The 18,821-nt window shown below is 33.8% G+C and overlaps 1 long non-coding RNA gene across 1 annotated transcript; it reads left to right on the forward strand.

The window, feature by feature from the left end:
- Positions 1–280: 280 nt before the first annotated feature.
- LOC133203286 (uncharacterized) lies at positions 281–16,963 on the forward strand. Its single transcript, XR_009723372.1, has 5 exons — positions 281–396; positions 3,182–3,277; positions 10,413–10,517; positions 10,735–10,832; positions 16,911–16,963. It is a non-coding gene; the product is annotated as an uncharacterized LOC133203286 (long non-coding RNA).
- Positions 16,964–18,821: the final 1,858 nt, after the last annotated feature.

Consider the following 18,821-nt stretch of genomic DNA (forward strand, 5'->3'; position numbering starts at 1 on the left):
CTGAAAAATGTTTGGTTTTGGTCCCCTTCAACTGAAATTGATTCCTACTTACCATGCTTACAGGCTTAACTATGAAGATGTGACAGGGAGTGTAATAACAATAATTGTTCAGACGGATACATATTAAGCTGATATACGTATCAAATTTTAATGGATAGATAGAAATTAATAAACAATTACAACCATTTATTATAAACTACATAAAGATAATTTTTCAAGCAATTTGAAATTTTTCATTTTTTATGATAATATTTTATTTCGTATCCATATGTTTATAGGTTTATTCGTATCAACAAATCTGTGTACGAGTTAATAACGCAGCCTGGTTCCCTGCATTTCAGTGACAGAGAACCAGAATAAGATTGTAGGGAAACAAGCCTTGTTACAAGGTTTGAGGTTTGTTTATTTTATATTTTAATTTACACTTTTTAAAAATTATTATTACTATGCCAAAATCTGTGTGCAGATGAATATTTACATTTTAATGTTATAAGTCGTTTTGTGGTTCATATTTGCGGTGACTGTCCCACGTGTGTTTACCTGTTTACATTCACCTACTGACCTAGAGTCTTCAAAATGTACCTTCTGTAATCATGACTGTTGTAATCTTGTTTTTATGTTAGTTTACCGTATGTAACTTGACTGTTGTATAGATTTATAGCGATCACTGCAAGCTTTTAATATTTAGGTGAAGAGAAATTTCAGACTATCAATCACAGGCACTTGTTTCATATACGGTGCATCCCTACTTATTTTTACCACAAGGTATCTAACTCAATTTCAGGCACCCCCGCTTCAAGCTCTTATTTTGTTCATGTATCATTATCAATCATTAACCTACTTTAAAATGACATCGTTCGCTTCAAGAGACTTTTTTCTTGTCAAATAAATCGTTTCAGACGTCTCTGGTCGAGTCTCTTTATTGTAAAGCACTCATTTATTCCACGAAAATTACCTCGATACATTTTAAGACTTTAGATGGGATACAACTTCCAGTTGGGGGTAAAATAAAACCAGAGACTTCCGAGTATTCCATTTCGAGGTCTCTGGTTTTATCCTTCATTTATAACCCCAACCGCAAATTTGTATTGAAAATTACCTAGATACATTTTAAGACTTTAGATGGGATACAAATTTCATTTTTTTCACAGGTCACGAGGTTTCAACTTAAAAAATAAAAATTCTCACCATTAAGATATGTAGGAAATTTTAGCTTGATGTGTTGATAATTTGCCAAATTATTATGTAATAAAGGGGACTTTATATGATCACCCGGCGCTGTCGCTTTAGTTCAGTCTTCACAACAATTCTTTTTCAGCACATGCCCTTCGGGCATGTAGACCTATCATTTTTACCCAGCCCATTCAAATTTGTACATGTCCTACTCAAAATTCTTACATTTACCAGTATTGTGCAACAAAAAAAACCCATTAGGTATAAAGGTTTTATATTAATTTTTTCAGCATCTTAAACCAACCATGGCCTGTGATCGCCATTTTCTAAAGCGTTTTTGTTCATAAATAACTTTTGAGTTGCATGCTGGTCATTTGTTGGCCGGTTTAGCTGAACTGAATTTCAGAAATGGGATCATGACTGTAGTGCCACAGTATGTGGCATTGATGAACATCTCGTAATTTAGCAAGCAACTTCGAGAAAACAAATAGGTTAAACTAAACACTTCAATGATTAGATTGACAATCATTTGACAGGTCGTATCGAGAATGTAGACAGGCAATCCATCGACATTACATATAGCAACGTTTAAGCGAATAATGGGGGAAGGACAGAATAAATGGCAAGTAAAGATCGTACAATGAAAGAAGATTCACATATGCCCTCTTCGGACATGTAATTTGGCAATTTTTACATGCCCGGCTGCAAATTTAACAGGTCCCTGGCATTGGACTCCAGGGTTATTTGGAAGACTGTTAGTTTAGTTTCACGAGGTCCGACAACATTGATTCTCAATGTCTGCTCCCTCTACCCCATACACTTATCTTGATAAAATTATATAAATTATATTATTAATTATATAAATTGATATAAATTATATAAACCGGTCTTGTTTATATAATTTTACAATGTCATAAACAGCTGCTTAAGTGCATATAATATTGTAAATGGATTTATATATAGGATTAGGGAAAGATCCTCACTTGATTATGGCAGCATATTTAGCTCGTAGGAGTTTATTATCTACCACACATGATCAATGTCACTTTTGGACGTGAATGACTTTTGACACCCTAACTTCAGTTCAAATCAACGTTAACTTTATGTGACGTCTCTCTGAATCTTTTTTGGCATGTAACTTGGGTAAAAACAATTAAGTACTCTTGATGCATTTGATTTCTCTTAGCCCGTTTAAACATTTCCAAGGTCTATACCAGTTTTTGCAGGGGCGAAACTATGTAGAAGTTGGAAAAGAAACCCATCCCCTTTTTGACGTATTTGGTTTTCGAGGGGTGAAAATTTTCAATATTACACTCAACTACATGCAATATTTATTATATTATACTGAATGTTTTATACAAATACAAATAATAGTGAACCTTGAGCGTATAAATCTGCGCAGTCACTATTTTTTGGAATATCACCTGTCGTCAAGCAATGTTGACTGTTGCGACACTGGGCGTGGCTTCATTATTCAGCGGATAATAGTGCTTTTTAACAAATGTTTCTTGACGAATCAGATTACTTCATCTAATATACCTGAAAGTACAATATTAATTAATTGTCATCATTTTCCTATATTAGCATTTTTACTGGTAATGGTTTTGAAATGATAGGAACATGCACTGTTCAAAAAGTCTTAAAATGTTGTTTTGGCTCAATTTCTTTGTTAGATTACTGTGTTGAACTAAGGCAGGTCAATTAAAGTAACATGATCCTATAGATTACATGTACATTTAGTACTGTAAAGTAGACAAATTTATTGTTCTCACAAGTAGTTCTCAAACATTGATTTAAGTTGGTCTCCTGAAGGATGTAATAATGCAATTGGTCTGCTTAAGGTACAGTGTATAATATAGACATGCATATTTTATTTTGAATTTGTATTATGTCAATCATTAGAAATATATGGATCTTAATTAAAAAACATTGTTTTCATTAGAATTTAAGATATGTATAATAGGCATATATTCTTCATGCTTTTCCATAGTTAAGTCCTTTTTTACAGGGTCTCTGCTAGAATCATGTGGACCCCAGTGTAACAAATCTATGGAAAGAGAGAAAATCTCAGCTCAAGGGTCAACATGTCTTTATTCCAAGAAAGGTAAATTGATAATTTTTTCTGCTAAAATACTCTTTTATAAATTATAATATCAATGCAAAAGAGTGAACGAACAATGTACCTAACAACATTTTGAAAATGAAAGTGCAATAACAGTTAATAATTATGATTAGTCGAATGAATGTTAATAATCCAATCAAAGTCCTTGTTGTATATCATTTTTGCTAGGGCTGTGTATTGAGCAAAAAAAAAAAGAAAGACATTTTTTAATGCGATATGCAATATATTGAATTCTTTAACAATTCTGTCAAAAAAGTCTTATAAATCATTATGCATGAATTTTATAAAAATAATAATTGTTTTTTACTCATTTTTAATTTTTTGTCTCACTGTCTTTAAAAATAACACTTCAAATTCAAACTTTTCTTGACTGTAAAATCAACATGTTAAGTAAAGTTGTCTATGTATTTTTATGATTTTGTAATAATCATTAAGCAGTGTTAAGATGTGCTACCTCCTTAATGATTATGTCATTTTTGATCAGTTTTAATTAAAAACAGTTACCGGTAAATATAATCTTTGGTGATTGAAATTCCCAAGTTTTTCACAGAATTACATAAAAAAACCGCCTGCCCAAAATGTATTGGAATTAAGTTATTTTTAGCTCACCTGAGCCAAAGGCTCAAGTGAGCTTTTCTGATCAAAATTTGTCCGTTGTCTGTTGTCGTCTTTGTCGTTGTTGTTGTTGTAAACTTTTCACATTTTCATCTTCTTCTCAAGAACCACTGGGCCAATTTCAACCAAACTTGCCACAAAGCATCCTTGGGTAAAGGGGATTCAATTTTGTTCAAATGAAGGGCCACACCCTCTTTCAAGGGGAGATAATTAAGAATTAGTGAAAATTTAGTGGTATCTTTTAAAAATCTTCTTCTCAAGAACCACTGGGCTGTAAAAGTTGAAACTTAGGTGAGACCTTCATTACAAAGTGTAGATTCAAGTTTGTTCAAATCATGACCCCCTGGGGTAGGGTGGAGCCACAATGGGGGATCAAAGTTTTACATAGGAATATATAGGAATAAATCTTTAAAAATCTTCTCCTCAAGAACAATAAAGCCACGATTAGTCATATTGATATGGAATCATCCTCAGGTAGTGTAGATTCAAATTTGTTCAAATCATGACCCCCAGGGGTAGGATGGGGCCACAATGGGGGATCAAAGTTTTACATAGGAATATATAGAAAAAATCTTTAAAAATCTTTTTCTCAAGAACAACAAAGCCACAATTAGGCATATTGATATGGAATTATCCTCAGGTAGTGCAGATTCAAGTTTGTTCAAATCATGATCCCCAGGGGTAGGGTGGGGCCACAATGGGGGATCAAAGTTTTACATAGAAATATGTAGGACAAATCTTGAAATTGTTTTTCTTAAAAACAACAAAGCCACAATTAGTCATAATTTATATGGAAGCATCTTCAGGTAGTGTAGAATCAAGTTTGTACAAAATCATGACCCCCGGGCGGGGGGGGGGGGGGGCACAATGGGGGATCAAAATTTTACATAGGAATTTATAGAAAAAATCTTTAAAAACCTTTCTCTCAAGAACAACAAAGCCACAATTAGTCATATTGATATGGAATCATTCTCAGGTAGTGTAGATTAAATTTTGTACAAATCATGACAAAATCATGACCCCCGGGCGGGGGGGGGGGGCACAATGGGGGATCAAAATTTTACATAAGAATTTATAGAAAAAAATCTTTAAAAACCTTTCTCTCAAGAACAACAAAGCCACAATTAGTCATATTGATATGGAATCATTCTCAGGTAGTGTAGATTAAATTTTGTACAAATCATGACCCCCAGGGGTAGGGTGGGGCCACAATGGGGGATCAAAATTTTACATAGAAATATGTAGAAAAAAATCTTGAAAAATCTTCTTCTCAAGAACAACAAAGTCACAATTAGTCATATTGATGTGGATTCATCCTTAGGTAGTGAAGTTTCAAGTTTGTATCAAATCATGACCCCTCGGGGTAGGGTGGGGCCACAAGGGGCGATCAAAGTTTTACATAGGAATATACAGAAAAAAAAATTGAAAAATCTTCTTCTCAAGAACAGCAAAGCCTTGTTAAGTCATATTGATATGGAAGCATTCTCAGATAGTGTAGATTTAACTTTGTTCAAATCATGACCCCCAGCGTTAGGGTGGTGCCACAATTGAGGATCAAAGTTTTACATAGGAATACATAGGAAAAAACTTCAAAAATCTTCTTCTCAAGAACAGCAAAGTCATGTTTTGTCATACTGATATGGAAGCTTCCTCAGGTAGTGTAGATTCAAGTTTTTTTCAAATCATGACCCCTGGGGGTAGGGTGGGGCCACAATGGGGGATCATAGTTTTACATAAGAATATATAGGGGAAAAAACTTGAAAAATCTTCTTCTCAGGAACAGCAAAGCCATGTTTTGTCATATTGATATGGAAGCTTCCTCAGGTAGTGTAGATTCAAGTTTGTTCAAATCATGACCCCTGGGGGTAGGCTGGGGCCACAATGGGGGATCATAGTTTTCCATAGGAATATATAGGGGAAAAAACTTGAAAAATCTTCTTCTCAGGAATAGCAAAGCCATGTTTTGTCATATTGATATGGAAGCATCTTCAGGTAGTGTAGATTCAAGTTTGTTCAAATCATAAACCCCAGGGGTAGGGTGGGCCACAATGTGGGATCAAATTTTTACATAGGAATATATAGGAAAAAATCTTTTCATCAACAGAAAAGCCATGTTTAGTCATATTGATATGGAAGCATCCTCAGGTAGTGTAGATTCAAGTTTGTTCAAATGATGGGGGGGGGGGGGGGGGGGTAGGGAGGGTCCACAATGGTGGATCAAATTTTTAACAAGGGAATATATAGGAAAAAAATCTTTAAAAATCTTCTGCTCAAGAACAGTAAAGCCATTTGTTATATTGATATGGAAGCATCCTCAGGTAGTTCAAAACCCAAGCCCCCTCCCCTTTAAACTTTTCAATACTGAAGTGATTTGTGCTTTTTCCTAGCCAATGTGCTCAGGTGAGCGTTGTGGCCCATGGGCCTCTTGTTTTTGATACAATATATTCATTAATCTAGATATGTATCGATATACAGGTAAACTTCGGTATCTCGAACACCGGTATGTCGAATACCATGGATATCTCGAAGTGAATCAACGGTCCCGGCCGTTTTTATTATATTTATGATTTTAAAAAAACCCTGGTATCTCGAACACGGAAATCTCGAATACCTCGCTTATCTCAAAGTAGATTTACGGTCCCAAGTGCTATAAACACATGCGTTATCTCGAAGTCCAACAAATTCTCGCTCCGCTGAATTCACACCTTAGTACACAATAATCCCATTATGCTAATTTTACGGTCTGTTGAACATTTCCATTAGGTCTAGCACAGGCTTCATGGGACCATTGCTGATAATCACACCTTATTAGTCCCAAGCTGTTGTTTTTGGTAGTTAAATTTAATTACGCAGGCCAGGTGATTTGGAGGTGTTAATAAAATGCACTCTCAGAGATACTATGACACGATAATGAAACAGCAGCTTGGGGACGATTACTGTACTAGAAATTTAAATTATCGAAAATACACGCTTATACACATCATTACATATCAAAGTAAACACTGAACACATCAAAGTGATATTGAACTCAAGAAATTAAACAATTAAAGACATTATTTTGAGTAGAAAAGTCAGTACCAAAAATCAAATCTTCAGTAAATATCATGTCCGATAAGGCAGTCTAACGAAGGACCCGGTAGCCAACCAGGGGGGATAGTTAGATTATCTGACTGTGGTGTAAAAAGAAAACTTAAAGTTCATACAATCGAAACAAAGTTTGCTTTTGTTTATTCGTATTGGCAATTTCAATAAATTATTGTAGAACGATAATTCCTGTTGTTACATTTAGGCATGTGGGTATATGTACATATCCTGTTAAAGTCTTTGTGTATCACATTATATCATGATATACTTCAGACAAATTAGTACACCCGTAGTTTTGAAAACAATTCATACATTGATTTCATTTGCCACAATGGTCTCTTTAATATTGCAATAATGCATTTGATCTTCCTAATGCATGTATAATGCAGGTACTGTATATACTCTATGTCCAGCTTATAGGTGAGTCATAAAAAGATTAGTATTTTGAAACCAGGTTAAAACATCATTGATTTGAAATTGTCAATAGATTCTGGCAAAAAGTTGTACCGATTTATAAGCGGGTCAATAGCAAATCCCTCCAAAATAACCTCAAAAATACAACTGACTTATAGGTGGACCACCTTATAGGCAAGTATATATATGGTGTAGTTTTTGTTGAATTTTGCTACAGACCCTGAAACGTGCTACTACCCCACACGCACGCTGCACGAACGGTACACGCTCGCTACACGGTTTGCACGAAACGCTGCACGGTTTACACGAAACGCTACACGGTTTGCACGAAACGCTACACGGTTTACACGAAACGCTTTGCACGAAAGGCTGCACGGTTTACACGAAAGCCTGCACGAAACGCTTTGTACACGTTTCTCACACGCTTTGTACACGATTCTCGCACGCTTTGGCCTCGATCTGGATTTTCTATTCGGAATCTCTCGGACTTTATTTAAATTATTACGGATTAATCAAAGATTAGTTAAGAATTGCAATCATTCAGTTTAAGATTAAAACTCGCTACACCAGTACTATATTAACAGGTAAAATACTCAATCTTCGGTTGTAATTAATTAATACAGATGTAGTTATCATTGAGTATGTGCCCGCTCGGTGAAATGCTTATCATCGTCTATGTACAACCCTTTTTAAATAGACTCTAAATTACGCACTGAAAAAAATTATTATATTTGTAATTCATAATCTTTTATAGCATCCAATGTTTTTACAATTAGCCTATAGTTTGATATTAAAAAGTCGTTTCATTACTGACAAATAAACTCAGTTATTGATTTGAAAAAAAAAATGATTAAATTGCGTATGGTTTTTGAAAGCGAATCGATTTTCTTTTCTTTCTTTTTCAATTTTTGATTGATTTATTCATTTTTTGATTTATAGAAAAATATATATATTCATTGGATTAGTTTAGGTTCTGTTTATAATTTGAAAAAAGTGACATGTACACTACATTGTGCAGGAAGGGGGGGGGGGTAGATTACCGAGATCTTGCTGTTGTATCTTCGAATCTGTACACGGCTAAATATAACGGGCACTTGTTTCAGTTAGAATAACATTGGGGGAAATATTATTATAGAAACAGGTGCCCATTCTAAGAAAATAAAAGGATATCCAGAGGGACCAGATACATGTAATTCATTAAATGCACTTTATTCAGAAAGATAAATAATCGTTCTCGTTCTCGTTTGAGGCATTGTGTTTATCAAATAAAAACAATATATCCACCACCTTGTAAAATCCTTGATTTCAAACCCCGTCTAGACAATTAAAAAAAAGTAATCAAAAGTCACGGCTTTTAGTAATACATTCAATATACATGTATGTACATGTCCTATGTCCTATAAACTAAAAATTATGCTCTGTAATTGCGTGATTAATAAAACAACTAATAATTACACTGTACTCAAGATTTATTTCTATATATTTTTTTATTCGCTAATACACTGGCAAATTAATTCACTGTTTACAGACAATCGGATAAATTTAAGAAATAAAATCCACGGACCGTATTTATTTGTACCCATTAAATACTAATAAAACGATTTAATTTCACTAATCAAAATCAATCGTTATTGTCCCGTGTCATCTTAGCTATGATTGACAAGAGATAATAACAGAACAAGTTTTCAGTTCCCGGCACGAGGTGCCCGTGATCGCTGTTGTGAATGACCTTGATCACTGTCGTAAGAAGAGTGTTGGAATGTGTAAAGAAGATTCTAGTATATTTTTAAGGGGTGCATCGGGCGCACCCCGAAAAAAAGCAATAGATTTCTTTAAAAACAAAATTATATATAAAACACTTAACAACAAAAGCTCAGTTTGTGTTATCATTTGAACACCCCCCCCCCCCCGGAAATAAATTTCCCTGTATTTGCCGAAGCATGTGAATTATAATTCATTTATGTGACAATTATTAACCAATTGTATGCATAAAAAGACTATAAATGATTCTTCGTTTCAACATTATTTGTAACACAATCTTGTGATATAAGAAAATTATGTTCGTTTATAAAGAAAATGAATTAACTGTGCTCCCCGGCCTAGAATTCCCATACTTCACATTTATAGCAACGCACTAAATTTTGTATTTTATTTTTCACGCCTGCCTTATCTATCTATTATTTTGTATTAATCACCCATAGGTTCCTGTAATCTTTATATACCATAATTGTAAAATGGTGAAGAGATTCAAATGAATGAATGAAAAGGACAAGACCGGGTTCTTGGTGAATTTTCTTTTTTTTAAAAATGTTTAGTATTGCCCCCTTTAAAAAATGTATTGAATCAAATACCTCTAAATTGATGTACATATAATTAATTACTTTGAACATATTTTATGTCCATCTTTATTTTTTTAAAAAAGGAAGAAAAACAAACAAATATGTAATACATTACCGAGTAATTTTATTTAATTTGTTGTTTCCGTATTTTTATTTTATACCACCGGTAATATATGCGAATAATATTACTTACAAACAACACAGAATGACATGTTGATCATCAATATCCATATTTAAACTAAAATGACTTCCGAATGAATCCTACACGTTTTTCACACGATTCTTGCACGAAAGTCGCACGTTTCTCACACAGTTCTTACACGAAAGTCGCACGTTTCTCACACGCTTCTCGCACGCTCGCTACACGGTTTGCACGAAACGCTTTGGAGCTTACACGAAACGCTGCACGGTTTACACGAAACGCCACACGGTTTGCACGAAACGCTGCACGGTTTACACGAAACGCTACACGGTTTGCACGAAACGAAAAGCGCACGAAAGTCACACGCTTTTTTGGGGTAGTAGCACGTTTCAGGGTCTGTAACAGCAAAACACTATGAATAATGAATTTTGGAAAAAAAAGATTATTAAGTTTAATGATGCATGTATGTAGTATAGAAATATTGTTCATATGCCTGTACATGGTACAAATATGCATTTTACAGAGTGTACATATGCCAGAATCATATGGACTGCAGACTGGCCCTGGTGATTCCGTTAAGAGAAAAGAGGAAAAATCAGTGCTTGTGCTCATTTGTCATTGGACAAAGGTAAATAGATTTATTTCATGAAACTAAACATGTAAATTACTAGGATATTAAAATATCACAATTAAAATACATGTACTGATTTATATATATATATGGATATCAGTTGGTCTCCTTGATGGAGTTAAATGCATTTGTTATCCCTTTTAAGTGGATCATTTAAATATATTATGCAGTTTATTTAGAAGCTCTTTATTATCTGCACTGTTTACTTTTACAGGGTGTATGCCAGAATTTTTTCAAGAACAGTCTGAATCTGACATGGAAAAAATGAAGAAAAACAGCCTTCCTGTTTATAAATCTACATTCTGGCAAAGGGTAATTTTGTTTAGTTCAATTAGAAGTGCACATTTAATTTCAGTTGCTTTCCTTAATGATATATTATAGCATTTTTATTCCCTTATGAACAATATGTATACTTGTAAAGCATGTATCACAAAATCTTCTGCAAACAAAGTTTTGGGTGTATAGTGTTTGTTATTACCTAACCTACTATATAAATTGTAATTAGGCATTTTGAACTGTTTCCTGATTCTTTTTAATGTTTTTGCAAATCATGAAACAGTCAAAACTGTTTACCTGGTCACAGAATGAACTGTTGCATGGCTGAACTGTTCCATTATGACGTCATAATTAATTCCCCGTACTTTACAGCTTTAATATTGAATTTCATTTTCATTCAATTTGAAATTATCATCTGAAAAGTAATCCTGATATATATATAATCAATTTAATATCATTTCGAAGAAGAGGCCATGAACACCTTTTCTGAGGGTAATTTGGGGAAAATGTAGGCCCCTTTCACTCAGTATAGTTCTTTGCCATACACGTGTAATATTCAAATCTTCAAGACATCATTATGTTGTTTACTACATGTTTTTTTTTTCAATTTATTAGTGCATGATAATATCACATCCATTAATTTTTCTGAACACCAATCGGTGTGAGAATTTGATTAATAGTTTGTTTATAAAAAATAATACATGTACAAACATTTGTCGATGTATTTTAAAGGCCATTGATTATTATGTCGATATCATTACTTTAAGAAATTATATAGTAGGTTAGGTAATAAAACACTTATTTCATGACAACTTGGGAAACAGTCAAACTGTTGTCCCTCGATAATGGGGAAGACCTGGGAAACTGTTGCCCTCGGCCTTCGGCCTCGGGCAACAGTTTCCCAGGTCTTCCCCATTACCTCGGGACAACAGTTTGACTGTTCCCCTCGTAGTCATGAAATAAGTGTATATTGTTTAATGTCCCTCTTGAGAATTTTTCACTCATATGGAGACGCCACCACTTGTCGGTGGAGAGCTGCAAATTTTTGTCCTATACTCAGCACTTACGGCCATTGAGCATTGAGGGATCTTTTTCGAGCCAGCACCTACTGTGACATGGGACCTCGGTTAATACCTCTGTCTCATTTGAAGAACGGGTCCCCACGTCCCACAGTGGGATTCAAACTCGCGATGTAAGGATCAGCTTCTTTCTCCGCGACTCTAGAGTAGATGCTCTAACCACTGCATCTGCTCTACTTTGGCAACTTTGGGTGTATATAAGCATAGGAATCATCATGTCCATCTGTCTGTTCATGTGTTTGGCCACTTTTATGATTAGTTTTTTTGTTCCAATTCTGGCTGAGATAAATTGATTTAAGTCATCTAGATACAAACAAATTAATGGAAATTACTATGGTATTGGAATGAACATTTTGGAATACTGTCTAATTGTTCCATTGTAGTTGGTTTCTTCAATGTTGAAATAATGCATCTGGTCTTCCTAATGCATGGCATACACTGTATGCATGTGTAATGTTAAAGTTGGCTGAATGTAAAACAGTTCTTGCATTATGACAAAGGTAAATAGATTTAGTTCATGTAACTAAACATGTAAATTATTAGGGTATTAAAATCTCAAGTTTTGAATACTGATTTACATGTGGAGAGTAGTTGGTCTCCTTAATGCAGTAATAATACATTTGGTCTCCCTTATGCATACTGTATATTGTATAAATTTAATGACTGACATTTACGAGGGTTGATCCAAAAGTTCATGGAATTTCTTCATATTTTATTTATTTATTAGTGAAAGTGGTTGAATACTGATTTACATGTGGATAGTAGTTGGTCTCCTTAATGCAGTAATAATACATTTGGTCTCCCTTATGCATACTGTATATTATATAAATTTAATGACTGACATGTACGAGGGTTGATCCAAAAGTTCGTGGAATTTCTTCTAGTGTTGTACCGATAATCAGAAAACATCGATTGTCGACAAAAAAATGCTACCGATTCCGATGATCGATTATAGTTTTTCATAATCGATCATCGGAAACATACTTCTAATACAATACATTCCGGAATTATCCATTTCTGGTTTAAAATTTATTTCTTCTTAATGAAAGAAAATGGCATCTGCATCTGATACTAGCCAACTAGCACGAAGCAGAGGTGATTAAGAACCGAAGATGCATATATAGGGCCTAAAAAAAATTATTTTTGTTTCCTGTAATAACCCGACCGACCCATTCAATTTACCCCCGGGTGAATTTTTTTTTATGCCAAATCTGTGTTTGCTCTTTAATTTGATCAATCAGCTGATTCTTTTTATTCAAAAAATATTAATTGTATCTTTTATTTGAGATATAAAATATGCAACTTAGTCAACATTTACCTTAAATATAGAGTGATCAATTCCCCCCACAACTTTTTGAAGTTCGTTTTCTGCCGCTAGGCAGCCATGTTGGGTGTCCACTGTAAATATTTTTAGGTCTAGAAAGTGTAAAAGAAGCAAAACAACAAAGAAAATAATATATTATGTATTTTATATATTCATGTTAAAGAAATAAATGAAATTATTGTAATAGTCTGCTTTTTGTATACAAAACTATGAAGAAATCCGATTATAATCGGTGAAATCGCATCAGAAGCAGTAACCGATTCCAACCGATGATCGATTATGAAAATTAACTGATGTCTCATCACTAATTTCTTCATATTTTTTTTTATTTATTAGTGAAAGCGGTTGAATACTGATTTACATGTGGAGAGTAGTTGGTCTCCTTAATGCAGTAATAATACATTTGGTCTCCCTTATGCATACTGTATATTATATAAATTTAATGACTGACATGTATGAGGGTTGATCCAAATGCTCATGGAATTTCTTCATATTTTATTTATTTATTAGTGAAAGTGGTTGAATACTGATTTACATATGGATAGTGGTTGGTCTCCTTAATGCAGTAATAATACATTTGGTCTCCCTTATGCATACTGTATATTATATAAATTTAATGACTGACATGTACGAGGATTGATCCGAAAGTTCATGGAATTTCTTCTTATTTTATTTTATTTATTAGTGAAAGTGGTTGAAAATTACAAATAAGAATATAGACACTTGTTGAATTTTTTTAATAAAAAAATATTTTAAATATTAATGATAGTAACTCTATGGCAGTTGCCATAGCAAAGGATGTTTTAAAATGCAGGGGAGACATTTACTTGTTCATTATCATTTTAATTCTTAATACGTGATATAAGAAAAAACCTGCGCCAAGTGGCAAATAAAATGAGAATTTTGTCATTATTACGATTGCTTGACCACTAATATACCTGTATGTGAGAGTTTTACTGATTTAACTTGATATTTAGATTATTAGTTGATGATTTCTTGTTCATCTTTTAATTGTTAGAGAACGTCACATTTCAGTCAAGTTATAAGTTTTGTTAAAATCTTAGGAACACTCTGTCTTAAAGGGGTATACTACTGATACAGGCTGGAGAAAAATGCATTTAGCAACTGATTTTCCAGTGGCGTGAAAAATTTAAGAACAATAGAACTTCCATGGAGGTTCATTAAAGGTGTGGCTGCTTTTGGAGGGTCTGTTTTTCTCGTAGACAAATTAAGCGTTGATGGATGTTGACCGCTGACATACTGTGCTTGACTTTGCTACTGAAATTGGAACATCATATGGAAAGATGGGGAGTATTTTTGAAATATGAGTGTAATATAAAGATAAGTCGATTGGTGGATACCCAGGCTTTTCTTGAGAGAAAAAAGGAGAAAAAGGCAGAATATTCTGTAGAATTACTTAGTTGAATTGAACATGAGGGTGAGATGCTCCTATAACATGACATGACATACTTAACTTGACGTTACGTCGAAGTCTCCCCCGGATTTTACAACTATCAGTGTTCAGAAAGCTCATGTGACCTTATTGGTAATTGGAACGTGGTGAAATTTTCCAGTATTGTTGCATAATGACTCTATATTGTAAATATGCCTATTGTTTGCTTTCATCAAATCACAATAAAATTTTAGAAATAATTAAATTCCATGAACTTTTGGATCAACCCTCGTATTAGAAAAAAGATGGATCTAAGATTGAACAGGTTATAATTCACCTGAGTCATTTAAATTACTTATTGCTATCTGTTCTTGTTCAGTCATCATGTGTCAAGTATTGTCTGTAAATTATTGAACATTTTCAGCTTCTTTTCTGGAACCAGTTTCAACTAATTTCTCGGTTGAAGTACTGTATAGGGGATAATTTCAGGGGTTGTAATTTTCATGTTTTTCTCTCCTCTGACACGATCGCGGTTTGTTGAATTCGCGGAATCGGTATATAACTAAGGTTACATGTACCTCCCTTCAATGTCTATATCCCTTTAATCCATAGCATAGCTAGAAGGCATTAATCAGCATTATGTATTCACTTCACGAACAACAGGGTAGATTTATATATACATCAGCAAGTTCGATAGTTATTTAAATGATTTTTTAAAACCAAAATGTCGATAAAAACATGATAATGCAGGTAACAAATACACGTCGTAACATAGTTACGTACGGGTATTCAAAACCCATGACCCTAGTGTTTTGATTGATGAAACATGTAGCGTTGGCTATTAAAACAGTTTTTTTTTTTTTACAAATACAGGTTATTATCTGCTGGGTGATCTAAATTAATGTCAAGCGTGATAATTAAAATAATTGAATGACAGGTACGATTCGTAATTACTGAAATGACCATGCACTGCACGTATATTTACCTATCGTAGTCTATTCTCAAATTTCCAAATATAACATGTAGGTTATTGAAAACTTATTCACTGTTTCTTGAATTCACGGATTTATTCACACCGTGAATATAGCGAATATTAACACCGCGAGTTATTTTCCCCCTATACAGTATACAGACTTAATATAGAAATGATTTTATCGACTTTCTCAATCTATCATGAATTTAAAAATGTAAATATAAGCATTTAATTGTAAATATTAAACATTTAGCATCTAAAAGCCAGAGTTGGAAATTACTGACTGCCCGAGGCAGTCTGTTTTTCAGGTAGGCAGGGACAAACTTTAGATTAACGTCGGTGGTCGGGGTCATTTAAACAGGTAGTTCCTGTTTTCCTTTTTTTTTCAGGGTATAGTAAGTCTATAGAAATTAAGTAAAATATAGTATATCAAAGGAACACTTCTAGTTAAAAATATGAGATGACCTATAGGACCAATATTGGTTTCAGTCTTTAGAAAAAGCTTACCGATATATGTTCCGGTCACTGACTTTAGGTCACATGTGTGTAGTTTCTTGTTTCTCATGTATTGCTTTAGTTCTACATTAATGGTAATCTGACAACCAAGCTTTATGATAAACGTGATGACTTTAACTTTTCAATCGTCAACTTCCCTTACTTATTCAGCAATATACCTTCATCACCTGCATACGGGGTTTATATCTCTCAGTTGATTCGATACGCAAGAGCATCCTCTATGTATGAACAATTTTTAAAAGGAGGTAAGTTATTGACAAACAAATTGCTGAAACAAGAATATCAGCAGTCTTGTTTAAAGTCATCATTTCGTAAGTTCTATGGTCGATACAATGACCTTGTCAGCAAATACAATTTATCATTAAGTAAAATGCTGACTGACGTTTTTCATGCTTATTGTTAGGCCATTATTTACACACTGAATTGTGTATGGATTTTTCTATTGTTTCCCAGTCGTGACAAGGAGCACACAGCGGGTGTGACTGGTCTGCAGGGGATGCTCACTCCTCCATGGCACCTGATCCCACCTCTGATGTTTTGGAGGTCCGTATTTGCTCTGCTCCTATTTTGTATTTTTTGATGGGCTTTTGAGCTTGAATACTGATTGTTATCTCGATATATTTCATTCTACTCAACTGTGTGTTCATGTGATCCTACCTCAGTATTTACAGAATGATACATCCTTTGTTTGAGGGTCATTCTTGATGTCTGACTGAGTAATGGCAATGGGACATAAAACCTTAACTGACCTTACCACATTCTTTTCTAATCTGAAAACCCTTATGCATTTTTAGCATAACATATCGCCAATGCACACATTTTTCCCGAGGAATGAACTGCATCAACTCTGCATAGAACAGTATCTCTCCCACTGGCACAACAGTACTATTACACATCATTATGTTCTTGAAAGGCAAACACAGCAATTATTGCTCGGCATGATTTTTTTTCATGACACCTGCAGTATCGAGTAACACAAAGTGAATGATTCATGTCCTCGAACAAAGTGTGCTTACAATGAGGTTTAGTTCCAGTTGATTGCGTTAAGTTAAAGAGAATTTATGATCTGCATTTCCATAGATGTCTTTTATATCAACACCAAACATGCATTTACGGAAGAAAATATATTAAGTACATGTAAAATGCAAAAGCCTGTATTAAAAAATCAAAGGACAAGTGCACTTAAGCAATGCTTAATGGGCCCTTTTTCAGTGCCATATTACTTTAGAATGCATTACCAAATTGTTCTCTTTTGGTAATAGTTAAATACAAGTGGACATTTCTAATTAAAATAACATTAAAACATCACCTAAATCAGCATGGATTTGAAACAAATGAAGTTTTTTAAATGCCTATAGATACCCCAAATCCAGAAAAGTCGTACCGAACCTATTTTGAGTTTCGTTTATTTAAATCAAGGGGAGGAGACATTTAAATCAGACACTTGAACAATCTGATGGTGGATCATTGACAGGCGCGTTTGCCGAATGATACTTCTTGAACTATTTTACCCGAGAAAAAAATAGAATGAAGTTGTATAGATACCTGTATCCATAGTGAACAAACTAAGAAATTTGCATGCTTGCATTTGAAATAATACAATAAGTATTAACATTAGTTCCTTTAAATTTTAAAATGAAAAAAAGTGTATTTAGGTGGCTTTCAATACCAGTACCATTGTCTTGCATGAATGTTAAAAATGTTTGACACTTTTATTTATGATGACATTTTAACGACACTAAACTCTCCTAACCATCCCGTGTTCCTAAAACCAAATACATACAATCTTCTCTATGCGGCTTGACTTCGATATAATGATACAAAACGTGGTTATGTTTTACAGTGAGCATCTTTGAGGAATGTTTACCTGGGTAGAACTCACGTGACTACCAGTATTTTAAATAATTTATTCCACGGGTGGGTTCAACATAGGTCATACAGGTAAATAGCTCTTGCTTGTTATAGGAAAAACATTGAACTTTTCATACATTTTTAATATTTTAAGTACAAGCCTAATCATGTACAAATTTCCTACTTTCACACAAGTTTTATAAATGTATAATGCATTTTTTGTCAATCGCACAAGTTTGTACAATGTTAGGCTGACAATAAACAAAAGCTTTGAAATGATTGACCGTCCTCGATTTACTATAGAAAATCACGAATGTCGGCTGACCCCTACCACATTGTATGGCTTTGCTCTTTGTATATTCATGAATTTCAGCGATAAAATTTGTTGAATCTTATGGTTTAGATATCAATTGATGATCTGAGATGGAAAATTATGCTTAATTTAATTCTTCATTTTTTCACATTTTACTGGGGCCCATAAGTGCACTCGTTCTTTAGTGTTTATACAGGTAAAAAGTTTGAAAAAATAAAAATGTGCCAACAAATGGTTTCGAACCAGGACACTAAAAATGTTCATGGTGAGAGTCTGCGGTCTATCGTTCTGGGCTATGCTGACTATGAGGACATTTGTAATAAATATAAACCAGTATGATAGAAATAGGTTTTCACTTTTTATGTAGGTTTTTTTCTACGAATTTCGACCCTAGGCACCTCTAAAAAAAACCTTGTTTTAAATAATTGCTTACTAGATCAAAATCTATCAAAATTTCATAATTTAATTTAGGGGCAGGCAAAGGGTGATTATATTGCATCTATCGGGTATAATTTTCTTATCAGAAAATTGTAGAGATATGCAAGGTTAATTAATGACAACATTTATTTTTCCTTT

Source organism: Saccostrea echinata, unplaced genomic scaffold, assembly GCF_033153115.1.
Source record: "Saccostrea echinata isolate AGI-Se365-2 ecotype Australia unplaced genomic scaffold, CSIRO_AGI_Sech_v1 ptg000049l, whole genome shotgun sequence".
In the NCBI taxonomy this organism is placed as follows: domain Eukaryota; kingdom Metazoa; phylum Mollusca; class Bivalvia; order Ostreida; family Ostreidae; genus Saccostrea; species Saccostrea echinata.